The sequence below is a fragment of the Ranitomeya variabilis genome, chromosome 6 (genome assembly GCF_051348905.1).
Source record: "Ranitomeya variabilis isolate aRanVar5 chromosome 6, aRanVar5.hap1, whole genome shotgun sequence".
NCBI lineage: Eukaryota > Metazoa > Chordata > Amphibia > Anura > Dendrobatidae > Ranitomeya > Ranitomeya variabilis.
Genome location: NC_135237.1, coordinates 17181631 through 17194681, shown reverse-complemented (window position 1 = coordinate 17194681; position 13051 = coordinate 17181631). Strand labels below are relative to the sequence as shown.

The 13051-nt window shown below is 47.2% G+C and overlaps 1 protein-coding gene across 3 annotated transcripts in view; it reads right to left on the bottom strand.

The window, feature by feature from the left end:
- ATG9B (autophagy related 9B) overlaps window positions 1–13051 on the bottom strand; it is a 44168-nt gene that overhangs the window by 25845 nt on the left and 5272 nt on the right. Inside the window, exon 1 of one of the 3 annotated variants that reach the window (XM_077267965.1) lies at window positions 5417–5928. The exons of the other annotated variants lie outside the window; for them this stretch is intronic. The gene's annotated coding sequence lies outside the window, so the exon portion shown is untranslated. Of the gene's footprint in view, window positions 1–5416; window positions 5929–13051 lie in introns of those variants that run through there. 3 annotated transcript variants of the gene reach the window in all.

The following is a 13051-nucleotide window of genomic DNA, read 5'->3' as shown; positions in this document are numbered from 1 at the left end:
GCATTTTCCCACGCTCCAGAGTTCAGCGCGGGTCAGGCAAGCAGGGAGGGTAGACTCAGTGACTTCACCGCTAGTCACTGAGGCTACGCTGGCAGCATCTCCTCATTCCCCAGTAGTTTGCAGCTGGGCTGGTAGCATCTTAGCACAGTCCTGGTTGCAAACTGTATTTTCCCCAGATATGGATTACTGCGTGGGACAGAACGACGGACAGGTATATTGTTGTTTGTTTTTTTTTATTCATTACAGGAGATCGAGGGCGTCTCATGGATTAACTGAATAATAAAGATGGCAAAATGTGTTTATGGTTTTATTTAATTAAAAGACTTTATTCTGGCTGTGTCTTTATTGAACCTCTAACAACTATAGGATTAGTAATGGATAGCTGTCTTATTGACACCTCTCCATTACTAAGCCGGGCTTGATGTGACCTTACAATTCAAAGGTCACATCAACCAACCAACTATTACCCCATTGCCACCGCTACAGGGCAGTGGGAAGAGAGAGGCTAAGTGCCATAATTGCCATAAATCATGCAGCTGCGTCAACAAAAACTAAATCTCTGAGCAGTCACAAATACTCGGAGATTTCCCGAGCAACAAGTATATTCGCTCATCACTATTAACTACCTGCAAAAAACACTTGATGAACTTTCGATAGTAGTTTGCAAACCCCAAGAAGCGTTGCAAATGGTGATGAGCGAGTATACTCGTTGCTCGGGCTTTCCCGAGCACGCTCGGGTGGTCTCCCGAGTATTTGTGACTGCTCAGAGATTTAGTTTTTGTTGATGCAGCTGCATAATGTATGGCTGCTAGCCAGCCTGAGTACATGTGGGGGTTGCCTGTTTGCCAGGGAATCCCCACATGTAATCAAGCTGTCTAGTAGCTGTAAATCATGCAGCTGCGGCAAGGAAAACGAAATCTCTGATCAGACATAAATACTTGGAGACCACCCGAGTGTGCTCGGGAAAACCCAAGTAACGAGTATACTCGCTCATCACTAGTTGCAAACCCTTCAAGTCACGGGGCTGAACCCAATCACTAATAGCCTGCACCTTCTTGGGATCCATGCGAAACCCCTCATTGGAAACAATCAAACCCAAAAATGATAACTCCTGTACAAAAAATTAACATTTCACATTTTGAAAAAAGTAGTTTTTCCCTGAGTCTATGAAGGACAGTACGCGAATAGTGAAAATGGGTTTCACTGTCAGGGGAGTAAACCAAGATGTCGTCAAGGTAAATAATCGCAAAGTGACCGATCAGATCAGCAAACACAATATTAATAAAATTTTGAAAAATGGCCAGGGGTGTTTGTTAGCCCGAAGGACGTAAAAAGATTCTCAAAAAGAACTTCTCACGTAAGAAACGCCGTCTTCCACTCGTCTCCCTCTCAAACACTTATCCAATTATAGGCTCCCCACAAATCTAACTTTGAAATTCATTTGGCCCCAGACAACTGGTTACACAAGTCAGGAATGAGAGGAAGTGGGTAAGGCTACTTTCACACTAGCGTTAACTGCAATACGTCGCAAATGCGTCGTTTTGCCGAAAATACGCATCCAGCAAAAGTTCTTGCTGGATACGTTTTTTCGTCATAGACTAACATTAGCGACGCATTTGCGACGCATTGCCAAACGTTGCGTCCGTTTTGCGACGCTTGGGCGTGTGGTAGCGGACCGTCGGGAGAAAAAAACGTTACATGTAACGTTTTTTGCTCCCGACGGTCCGCTTTTTCCGACCGCGCATGCGCGGCCGGAACTCCGCCCCCACCTCCCCGCACTTCACAATGGGGCAGCGGATGCATAGGGAAAAATGCATCCGCTGCCCCCGTTGTGCGGCGGAGACCACGCTAGCGTCGGGAACGTCAGCCCGACGTACAGCGACGGGTTGTTCCCGACGCTAGTGTGAAAGTAGCCTAAGTTTTTCTCACAGTGATTTTGTTGAGTTCCCGAAAGTCGAGGCAAGGACTCAAACCACCATCTTTTTTCTTTACAAAGAAAAAGCCAGCTGCCACAGGAGAAACATAAGGGCGGATATGCCCCTTACGAAGACTCTCGGCAATATACTCCTTCATGGCCAGCCGCTCAGGACAAGACAGAATAAATTGATGGCACAATTAAAAGATGGATGTGGCGGTAGAACCTCAGCCTCGCTTTCAGAGAACACGTCTTCAAAGACCTTCAGATACTCCGGAATAGCTTCCAGACCGACAGACAACACAGATACACACTTCAAGGACTTAGATAAGGACCATTGAACAATTTCCTCAGTAACCCAGTTAATAACAGGGTTTTGATGCTGTAACCAAGGCATTCCCGACACCAACCCACTATATTTGCCCACTTTGATGCTAATTCTGGTGCCCAGAACCCATTTGGGCTAGGCTGGAGGGACCTGGGTTTGATGCAGGGCATCGCTATTTGTGTATTTTAAGTGTCAGATCAGTGGCCCAAAGCCATTTAACCCCTTAAAAACAGCAGGTCCCTATTCAAATCTGTTTGCCCAGTTTGATGACAGTTCTGATGCCCAGAACTAATTTGGGCCAGGCTGAAGAGACCTGGTTTTATTGTGGGGCTCCCTGTTCTATATGTGTGCACTCTGGTATCAGTGGCACAAAGGAATTTAACCCCTTAAAAACACCAGTTACTTATTCAAATCCGTGAAAATGGGCTGTTTGCCCACTTTGATGCCAGTTCTGGTGCCCAGAACCCATTTGGGCTAGGCTGGAGAGACCTGGGTTTGATGCAGGGCATCACTGTCTGTGTATTTTAAGTGTCGTATCAGTGGCCCAAAGGCATTTAACCCCTTAAAAACATCAGTTACTTATTCAAATCTGTGAAAATGGGCTGTTTGCCCACTTTGATGTCAGTTCTGGTGCCCAGAACCCATTTGGGCCAGGCTGCTGGGACCTGGATTTGATGCAGGGTATCACTTTCTGTGAATTTTAAGTGTCAGATCAGTGGCCCAAAGGCATTTAACTCCTTAAAAACATCAGTTACTTATTAAAATCTGTGAAAATGGGCTGTTTGCCCACTTTGATGCCAGTTCTGGGGCCCAGAACCCATTTGGGCCACGCTGGAGAGACCTGGGTTTGATGCAGGGCATCACTTTCTGTGTATTGTAAGTGTCAGATCATTGGCCCAAAGGCATTTAACTCCTTAAAAACATCAGTTACTTATTAAAATCTGTGAAAATGGGCTGTTTGCCCACTTTGATGCCAGTTCTGGTGCCCAGAACCCATTTGGGCCAGGCTGGAGAGAGCTGGGTTTGATGCAGGGCATCACTGTCTGTGTATTTTAAGTGTCGTATTAGTGGCCCAAAGGCATTTAACCCCTTAAAAACATCAGTTACTTATTCAAATCTGTGAAAATGGGCTGTTTGCCCACTTTGATGCCAGTTCTGGTGCCCAGAACCCATTTGGGCCAGGCTGGAGAGACCTGGGTTTGATGCAGGGCATCACTGTCTGTGTATTTTAAGTGTCGTATTAGTGGCCCAAAGGCATTTAACCCCTTAAAAACATCAGTTACTTATTCAAATCTGTGAAAATGGGCTGTTTGCCCACTTTGATGCCAGTTCTGGTGCCCAGAACCCATTTGGGCCAGGCTGGAGAGACCTGGGTTTGATGCAGGGCATCACTTTCTGTGTATTTTACGTGTCAGATCAGTGGCCCAAAGGCATTTAACCCCTTAAAAACATCAGTTACTTATTCAAATCTGTGAAAATGGGCTGTTTGCCCACTTTGATGCCAGTTCTGGTGCCCAGAACCCATTTGGGCCAGGCTGGAAATAACTGGTTTGGATGTGGGGCGCCTTGTTCTATATGTCAGCAGTGTGAGATCAGTGGCCCAAAGGCATTTAACCCTTTCTTCAGCGCTCTTTGGTGCCCACTTTGATGCCCATTTTTGTGCCAGTTTTATTGTTTTTGTAGCCGTTTTTAAGCGTATTCACATCAGGGCTCCTCGCTGCATTGTGTTTTATTATTGTGATGATTATTTTTTGTTGTTAAACCTATAAAAAACAGAAAAGAAAAAATTGCCGAATAAGAAACTGACGAATAAGAAACCAACTTCAGCTCCGAATAAGAAACTGAACGAATAAGAAACCAACTTCAGCCTCGTGTTACATCCTGTGTTATACCCCAGAGCTGCACTCACTATTCTGCTGGTGCAGTCACTGTATACATACATTACATTACTGATCCTGAGTTACATCCTGTATTATACTCCAGAGCTGCACTCACTATTCTGCTGGTGCAGTCACTGTGTACATACATTACATTACTGATCCTGAGTTACATCCTGTATTATACTCCAGAGCTGCACTCACTATTCTGCTGGTGCAGTCACTGTGTACATACATTACATTACTGATCCTGAGTTACATCCTGTATTATACTCCAGAGCTGCACTCACTATTCTGCTGGTGCAGTCACTGTGTACATACATTACAGATCCTGAGTTACATGCTGTATTATACCCCTTAGCTCCACTCACTATTCTGCTGGTGCAGTCACTGTGTACATACATTACTGATCCTGAGTTACATCCTGTATTATACCCCAGAGCTGCACTCATATTCCACATACTGACTCCACCAGCAGAATAGTGAGTGCAGCTCTGCAGTATAACACAATGTACTGTAGGTATTTCTTATTACACACATTACATAACACCACACAGTACATTACAGGTTTCGTTAGGACAACACCATGTACTGTAATGACCTGCAGTGCCTCCATGACGGTATCTACCGCGGATGCGACGCTCTGCAGCCCTGATAGGAGAGGAGTTGCCCACTGACAGGACGGGTAACATACTAGATTCCCCTAAACAAACTGCGTGAAGAGAGGCGACGACTGAAAGCAAAAGAAGCCATTTCTCTTATAAATTAGGCGAGGATGGCCCTATAATATTCTAGATAATCCGTCATCCTCCAGGTCACACTGGTGTATGATTTTGGCAGATATATTCGGTATGAAGAGCTTCCTATACACGCGGCAATAGTTACAGTGACCGGACATTACTGACACTAAGAGGTCACGGAGCTGATAATAGTGTCCGGCCATTATATATACACACACATTATAATCAGGTCAGTGACCTCTACAATGTATGCCTTAGGCCACGTTCACACGGTCAGTATTTTACATCAGTATTTGTAGCCAAAACCATAAGTGGGTGATAACACAGAAGTGGCAAACAGCTCCTATAATTTATGCATGATGACCGAACATTACGACCGCTCCATATTCCCATAATAGACGGAATCAGAATTCCCAGTATCAGGATTGTAGGAGATTCTGTACCCATGTCACAGATGACAGCACCAGGGCCGGTGAGGCCTGCAGACCCCTGTGATGACCCCCTGCAGTAGATCCATGTAGAGGGCCCTGCTGACAGCAGAGGGTGCACGTCTCACCTTGTCCCAGCCTGTACGGGGCTCCTCTTCTCATTGCAGCCTTTAGATATTCCCTTGTGTCCCTGGAACAGCTGTGGCCCTGGGCTGGGGGTGTCTGTCTCCTGCTGTGGCCCTGGGCTGGGGGTGTCTGGCTCTTGTTGGGGCCCTGGGCTGGGGGTGTCTGGCTCTCGTTGGGGCCCTGGGCTGGGGGTGTCTGGCTCTTGTTGGGGCCCTGGGCTGGGGGTGTCTGGCTCCTGCTGTGGCCCTGGGCTGGGGGTGTCTGGCTCTTGTTGGGGCCCTGGGCTGGGGGTGTCTGGCTCCTGCTGTGGCCCTGGGCTGGGGGTGTCTGGCTCTTGCTGTGGTCCTGGGCTGGGGGTGTCTGGCTCCTGCTGTGGCCCTGGGCTGGGGGTGTCTGGATCCTGCTGTGGCCCTGGGCTGGGGGTGTCTGGCTCTTGTTGGGGCCCTGGGCTGGGGGTGTCTGGCTCTTGTTGGGGCCCGGTCTGTGCTATTGTAGTGTCCCAGCTGCTGAGTGCAGGGATTAGGACGGGGCGTGGCTGAGTATAGACCTCCCTGCCTCCTGATTGGCTGCTATCAGTGTCTTACACAAGCCCAGAGCTGACAACAAGCTGTAACCCCCTCCCTGCTGCAGCGCAGCAATCACCAGGCCTGAACAGCATGGCTCAATCCATGGTCTCCTTACATCATGTGACCTGTGCTATGTCTGCTGCTGAGCTGTGTATCTAATCGTGTGTGATACTGTGTGCCGAGTCGATGTACTTCATCCCATCATATGTGATCCTGCCTGTGGAGCTGTGTATCTACCATGTGTGATTCTGTCTGCCAGGGACATTATAACTAATCACACTTTCTGGTGTTGCAAAACAGCTGGCATCACTGGCTGGAAGGACTGTTGGGAGTTATTATATTTTTCCTCCTTCTTTGCCAAAGTTGTGGCCAAAAGTTTTGAGACAGACACAAATGTAGGTTTTCACAGTTTGCTGCTTCCGTTTTTATAGTAACAGTTTACAAACTCTGGATTGTTATGAAGAAAGAATTGCTAAAAACTGCAGACGCATTCCTTACTAGGAAAGTTAACAGCACAAGAAAACATTTCCCTACATCCCAGCTCCAGGGGGACTGTCCCATATTGGGGCAATGTCTCCAGCTCAGGCTGTTATTGCTTAGGGCCGCGTTCATTTGTGCTCTGTACACTAACTTCTTAAAGGTTCAGTCACATGAGCAGATAATTGTTTAACCCCTTTCTGACATCGGACGGAACAGTACATCCTACGTTAGAAGCCCCGCTTTGAGGTGGGCTCCGGCGGTGAGCCCACCTCAAAGCCGCGACATGCTGTTTTCAACAACGTGCCCGCAATAGGCACGGGCGGAATCGCGATCTGCCCGCACCTATTAACTAGTTAAATGCCGCTGTCAAACTCTGACAGTGGCATTTAACACATGCTTCCGGCCATTGGACGAAAATACGAGCACCGCCTCTATGTAGCAGAGCCGATCAAGTTGTGCCAGCGTCTTGCCTCCCATGGAGACTATTAAAGCATGCCAAAAGTAAAAAAAATGTGATTAAAAATATGAAAAAAATATAAAAGTTTAAATCACCCCTCTTTCGCCCCATTCAAAATAAAACAATAAAAATAAAATCAAACCCACATATGTTCAGAATCGCCCGATCTATCAATAAAAAAAAAGGATTAACCTGATCGCTAAACAGCATAGCAAGAAAAAAACAAAACGCCAGAATTAAGTATTTTTGGTCGCCGTGACATTGCATTAAAATGCAATAACGGGCGATCAAAAGATCGTATCTGCACCAAAATGCTATCATTAAAAACGTCAGCACGGCACACAAAAAATAAGCCCTCACACGACCCCAGGTCACGAAAAATGGAGACACTACAGGTATCGGAAATTTGCGCAATTTTTTTTATTTTTAGCAAACTTTGGATTTTTTTTTTACCACTTAGGCTACTTTCACACTAGCGTTAACTGCAATACGTCGCAAATGCGTCGTTTTGCCGAAAAAACGCATCCTGCAAAAGTGCTTGCAGGATGCGTTTTTTCAGCATTGAATAACATTAGCGACGCATTTGCGACGCATTGCCACACGTCGCAACCGTCGTGCGACGGTTGCACCGTGCTGTGGCGGACCGTCGGGACCAAAAAACGTTACATGTAACGTTTTTTGCTCCCGACGGTCCGCTTTTTCCGACCGCGCATGCGCGGCCGGAACTCCGCCCCCACCTCCCCGCACTTCCCCGCACCTCACAATGGGGCAGCGGATGCACTGGAAAAATGCATCCACTGCCCCCGTTGTGCGGCGGAGACAGCGCTAGCGTCGGGGACCTCGGCCCGACGTACTGCGACGGGCCGAGCCCGACGCTAGTGTGAAAGAAGCCTTAGATAGAAAAGAACCTAGACATGTTTGGTGTCTATGAACTCGTAATGACCTGGAGAATCATAATATCAGGTCAGTTTTAGCATTTAGTGAACCTAGCAAAAAAAGGCAAACAAAAAAAACAAGTGTGGGATTACACTTTTTTGCAATTTCACTGCACTTGGAATTTTTCCCCCATTTTCGAGTACAGGACATGGTAAAACCAATAGTGTCAATCAAACATACAACTCGTCCCGCAAAAAATAAGCCATGGCCATATTGACGGAAAATGAAAAAAGTTATGGTTCTGGGAAGGAGGGTAGCGAAAAACAAAATCGAAAAAAGCTCCAGGGTCATGAAGGGATTAAAAGATGAACGATGCGATCGTAACTCAGACGAGCACGAAGTCAGACATGGTTGAATAACATTGTAACAAAACATCATGCACTGTTCACATTGACAGATCATCAGAAGTGTAGGCGCCTTCAACACTCAAATACTCAACTAAGACTAGGCCGCAAGTTTGCAACTTACAGACATGCAGTCCCGTCACCGTCCACACACATCAGCAATACCGGGGGATTGTGACAGCATGCACATTGCACATTGTCACAATTCAGCAGTTGCATGGAAAGCATGCAGTCTGTTGTCCCATCTAGACAACCCCTGTCATTCTTTGCCTCGGACGCCAATTTTAATTTTGACAATATGCATTTTTCCTCTGGTTCTTACAAGAGTCACAACTTTTTAACTTTTTCCACTGAGGTCGCCATATGAGGGCTTGTTTTTCGCAGGAAGAGTTGTAACTTTGAAGGACAGTATCCATTTTACCATACCATGAACTGAAAAACTAGAAAAAAAATCCATGTAGGATAGATTGGTAAAAATTGTTTGCAAGTCTGCCATTGTTTTTACATTGCTCTTAATCACTTTCTAACATTTTCTTTGTGTGGTCATGGGATGAGGAGGACGTAAATGGATGTAGTTAAAGAGACTCTGTCACCCCATCCAGCCGTTAGAAACTAAAAGAGCCACCTTGTGCAGCAGTAATGCAGCATTCTGACAAGGTGGCTCTCTTAGTTATTGGTGCAGTCAAAGCAGAAATAAAGCGTTTTATAATTTCGCAAAAATACCTGTCTTTAGTCCTGGAGGCAGGTCTTAACCCCCCTGCTGCACACGCCACACTGCCGTCACTCAAGGCTTCTTCGGCGCCGCCCCCTCCGCGCTGTTTTCAAATCAAATCCGGCACCTGTGCTGTTTTGTTCTGCCTGGGGCAGGCGCAGTGAGCGATTCCCGTCTGACCTCAGATGCAGTCTCGATCAGCTGAAGATACACACGCTGTAAGGCGGGGACCTGGGTGAGTGGCTGACACTGTGCATAATGCATAACCCACTGCGGAGCTGGGATTCACAAGCTGGGTGGCCGCACAGACGCAGTCTGCGAGACTGCATCTGAGGTCAGACGGGCAGCGCTCACTGCGCCTGCCCCAGGCAGAACAAAACAGCGCAGGCGCCGGATTTGATTTGAAAATAGCGCGGAGGGGGCGGCGCCGAAGAAGCCTTGAGTGACGGCAGTGTGGCGTGTGCAGCAGGGGGGTTAAGACCTGCCTCCAGGACTAAAGACAGGTATTTTTGCGACATTATAAAACGCTTTAGGCTGGTTTCACACTTGCGTTTTTTGCCGCTGCATTTTAGCGCTAAAAAAGCATGCGTTTTTTTTTCTATACTTAACATTAAAAACGCATGCGTTTTGACGCGTTTTTGACAGCGCATGCTTTTTTTATGCTTGCGTTTTGTTGCAGAAATGCAACCTGTAGTAATTTCTAGCTGCGTTTTTTTGCCGCAAAAAAACACATGCGTTTTTTCGCGGCAAAAAAATGTATTGCTGTCTATGTAAACGCATGCGTTTCTATAGAAAAACACAAGAAAACAAGAAAAAACAAGAAAACCCTAACCCTAGGGTTACTAGGGATCCTAACCCTAACCCTAAGGTTAGGATCCCTAGTAACCCTAGGGATCCTAAACCTAACCCTTAGGGTTAGGATCCCTAGGGTTACGGTTAGGATCCCTAGTAACCCTAGGGATCCTAACCCTAACGATCCTAACCCTAACCCTTAGGGTTAGGGTCCCTAGGATTAGGGTTAGGATCCCTAGGGTTAGGATTCCTAGGGTTAGAGTTAGGATCCCTAGGGTTAGGGTTAGAATCCCTAGGGTTACTAGGGATCCTAACCCTAGCTATTTCTGTTTATAGTGGGTTTTCTAGTTGATTTTGATGATTGGCAGCTGTCACAATTCTCAGCATGCGTTTAAAAAACGCAAACGCAGGAAAAAACGCATGTAAACGCGGCAAAACGCCACATTTTTTTCTGCATGCAAAAACGCATGCGTCTAAAAAACGCAGCGTTTGCACGCGTTTACATGCGTTTTTTTACCACATGCGTTTTTAAACGCAAATGTGAAACCAGCCTTATTTCTGCAGTTACAGCACCAATAACTAAAAGAGCCACCTTGTCAGAATGCAGCATTACTGCTGCACAAGGTGGCTCTTTTAGTTTCTAACGGCTGGAGGGGGTGAGAGAGTCCCTTTAAGGGCACGTGCCACATAGTCTCTTCATCTTTATCTTCTAGGAAACTTGGGAATTATGCATTTTCAATGAATTGCAGCCCAGCAACAAAGAAGACCTGCTTACTTAATATCAGCGAACTTCTCATTAGCTCAGGAGAAAGTGTTAATGAGGACAAGGCAGCTGATATCATTCTGTCATACTTACTGAATTGCAAGTAAAGAATGATTGATGTTGAAGGTGGATAGGGCTTGAAATCATTGTCGTCTTCTATTAACCATGTTAACTCCAAAGAAACGTGTGCCGTAAACACCGCTTTGCATCAAAAGGGCTTTACAGGCAAGTACATTGATGCTAAGGCCACTTTCACACTAGCGTCGTGCACTGCACGTCGCTATGCGTCGTTTTGCAGAAAAAACGCATCCTGCAAAAGTGCTTGCAGGATGCGTTTTTTCTCCATAGACTTGCATTAGCGACGCATTGCCACACATCGCAACTGTCGTGCGACGGTTGCGGCGTGTTGCGGCGGACAGTCGCCACCAAAAAACGTTGTAACGTTTTTTGGTGCGTCGTTCCCGTCTTTTCCGACCGCGCATGCCCGGCTGGAACTCCGCCCCCGCCTCCCCGCACCTCACAATGGGGCAGTGGATGCGTTGAAAAACAGCATCCGCTGCCCCCGTTGTGGTTGTGTGGCGCTTTCACTGCTAGCGTCGGTGCGCCGTAACGTCGCATAGCGACGTGCAGTGCACGATGCTAGTGTGAAAGTAGCCTAAGACAGCCCAATAGACCAAAAATGTATTGGGTCATCAAAAACTTCAAAGAAAGGATTAACAGCCGTGAAGAAGACTTCAGAGTGCCCAAGAAAGTCCAGTTAGGATTCAGCTACACGATTGGTTCAACACAAGTGCAGAGCTTGCTTAGGAATGGCAGAAGGCAGGTGTCAGTGCATCAGCAAACAGTGAGGCAGAGGTTTTTGAAGGTTGCCTGTTAGGAATGGCAGCAAAGATGATACTTCTCCCCAATATAAACATCAAGGACAGACTGACATTCTGAATGAAGTACAAATATGGGATTGCAGAGGACTGGGGTAAAGTTATGTTCTCTGATGAAGCCCCCTCACACTGTTTGGCCCACTTGTAAGAATAATTGTCCGGAGAAGAGAAGATGACGCTGCCATGAGTCCTGTGTCTGACCGCAGTAAAGCCTCCTGAGTGTGGGGGCTTCTCATCCATGGAGGGGTCACTCACAATGTGCAGGGGCTTCTCATCCATGGAGAGGGTCACTCACAATGTGCGGGGGCTTCTCATCCATTGAGGGCTCACTCACAATGTCTGGGGGCTTCTCATCCATGGAGGGGTTTTACTTACAATGTGTGGGGGCTTCTCATCCATGGAGGGGTCACTCACAATGTGCGGGGGCTGCTCATCCATGGACGGGCTCACTCACAATGTGTGGGGGCTTCTCATCCATGGAGGGGCTCACTCACAATGTGTGGGGGCTTATCATCCATGGAGGGGCTCACTCACAATGTGTGGGGGCTTCTCATCCATGGAGGGGCTCACTCACAATGTGTGGGGGCTTCTCATCCATGGAGGGGGATCACTCACAGTGTGTGGAGGCTTTTCATCCACGGAGGGGCTCACTCACGTGTGGGGGCTTCTCACCCATGGAGGGGGATCACTCACAGTGTGTGGGGGCTTCTCATCCATGGAGGGGCTCACTCACAATGTGTGGGGGCTTCTCATCCATGGAGGGGCTCACTCACAATGTGTGGGAGCTTCTCACCCATGGGATCACTCACAATGTGTGGGAGCTTCTCATCCATGGAGGGGCTCAATCACAATGTGTGGGAGCTTATCATCCATGGAGGGGCTCACTCTCAATGTGTGATGATGCTTTTTCCAGCATGACGAAGATCAGGCCACAAAGCAAAAGTGACAAGAGGCTCAATGACAAAACATTGAGATTTTAGGTCCAGGAAACTCCCCAGATCTCAGTCCCATTGAGAAGCTACGATCCTCAAAAAGAGACAAAACCCAGAAATTATGATAAACTCTGAGTTCTAATGAGACAAGAACGGGTGGCCATCAGTCAGGAAAAACCCAGAAGCCAATATCCAGTTGCCAGGTGAAGGGCACAATTCTGGAGAATATGGGACAGCGCAAGTAATATTGAGGAATCACAGAAACTTCATGGATTTGTCAATAAAGGTGTCAATTATGGGATAATTGTAATTATAATTGTACGTCCGTAACCATATACCGTATTTTTCCGACCGTAAGACGCACTTTTTTTCCTCCAAATTTGGGAGGAAAGTGTGGGTGCGTCTTATGGTAGGGATGTAGCATGTGGGGAGGGGAGCAGCAGCGAGTGGGATCGCACTGTTATCCCACTTCAGGAGGCAGAAAAATGTCCCGGCTGCCGGAATCAGAATCAGGCTGGGGAAACCATGTGGTCCCGATGATTAAGTGCAGTGAATATTCATTAGCTGCTTCCCCACCCACCTGTCAGCTGAGCTGTGAGCCTGGAGCAGCAAATGAATACTGCACTTAAGGCTACTTTCACACTAGCTTCGTGCACTGCACGTCGCTATGCGTCCTTTTGTAGAAAAAACGCATCCTACAAAAGTGCTTGCAGGATGCGTTTTTTCTCCATAGACTTGCATTAGCGAGGCATTGTCACACGTCGCAACCGTCGTGCG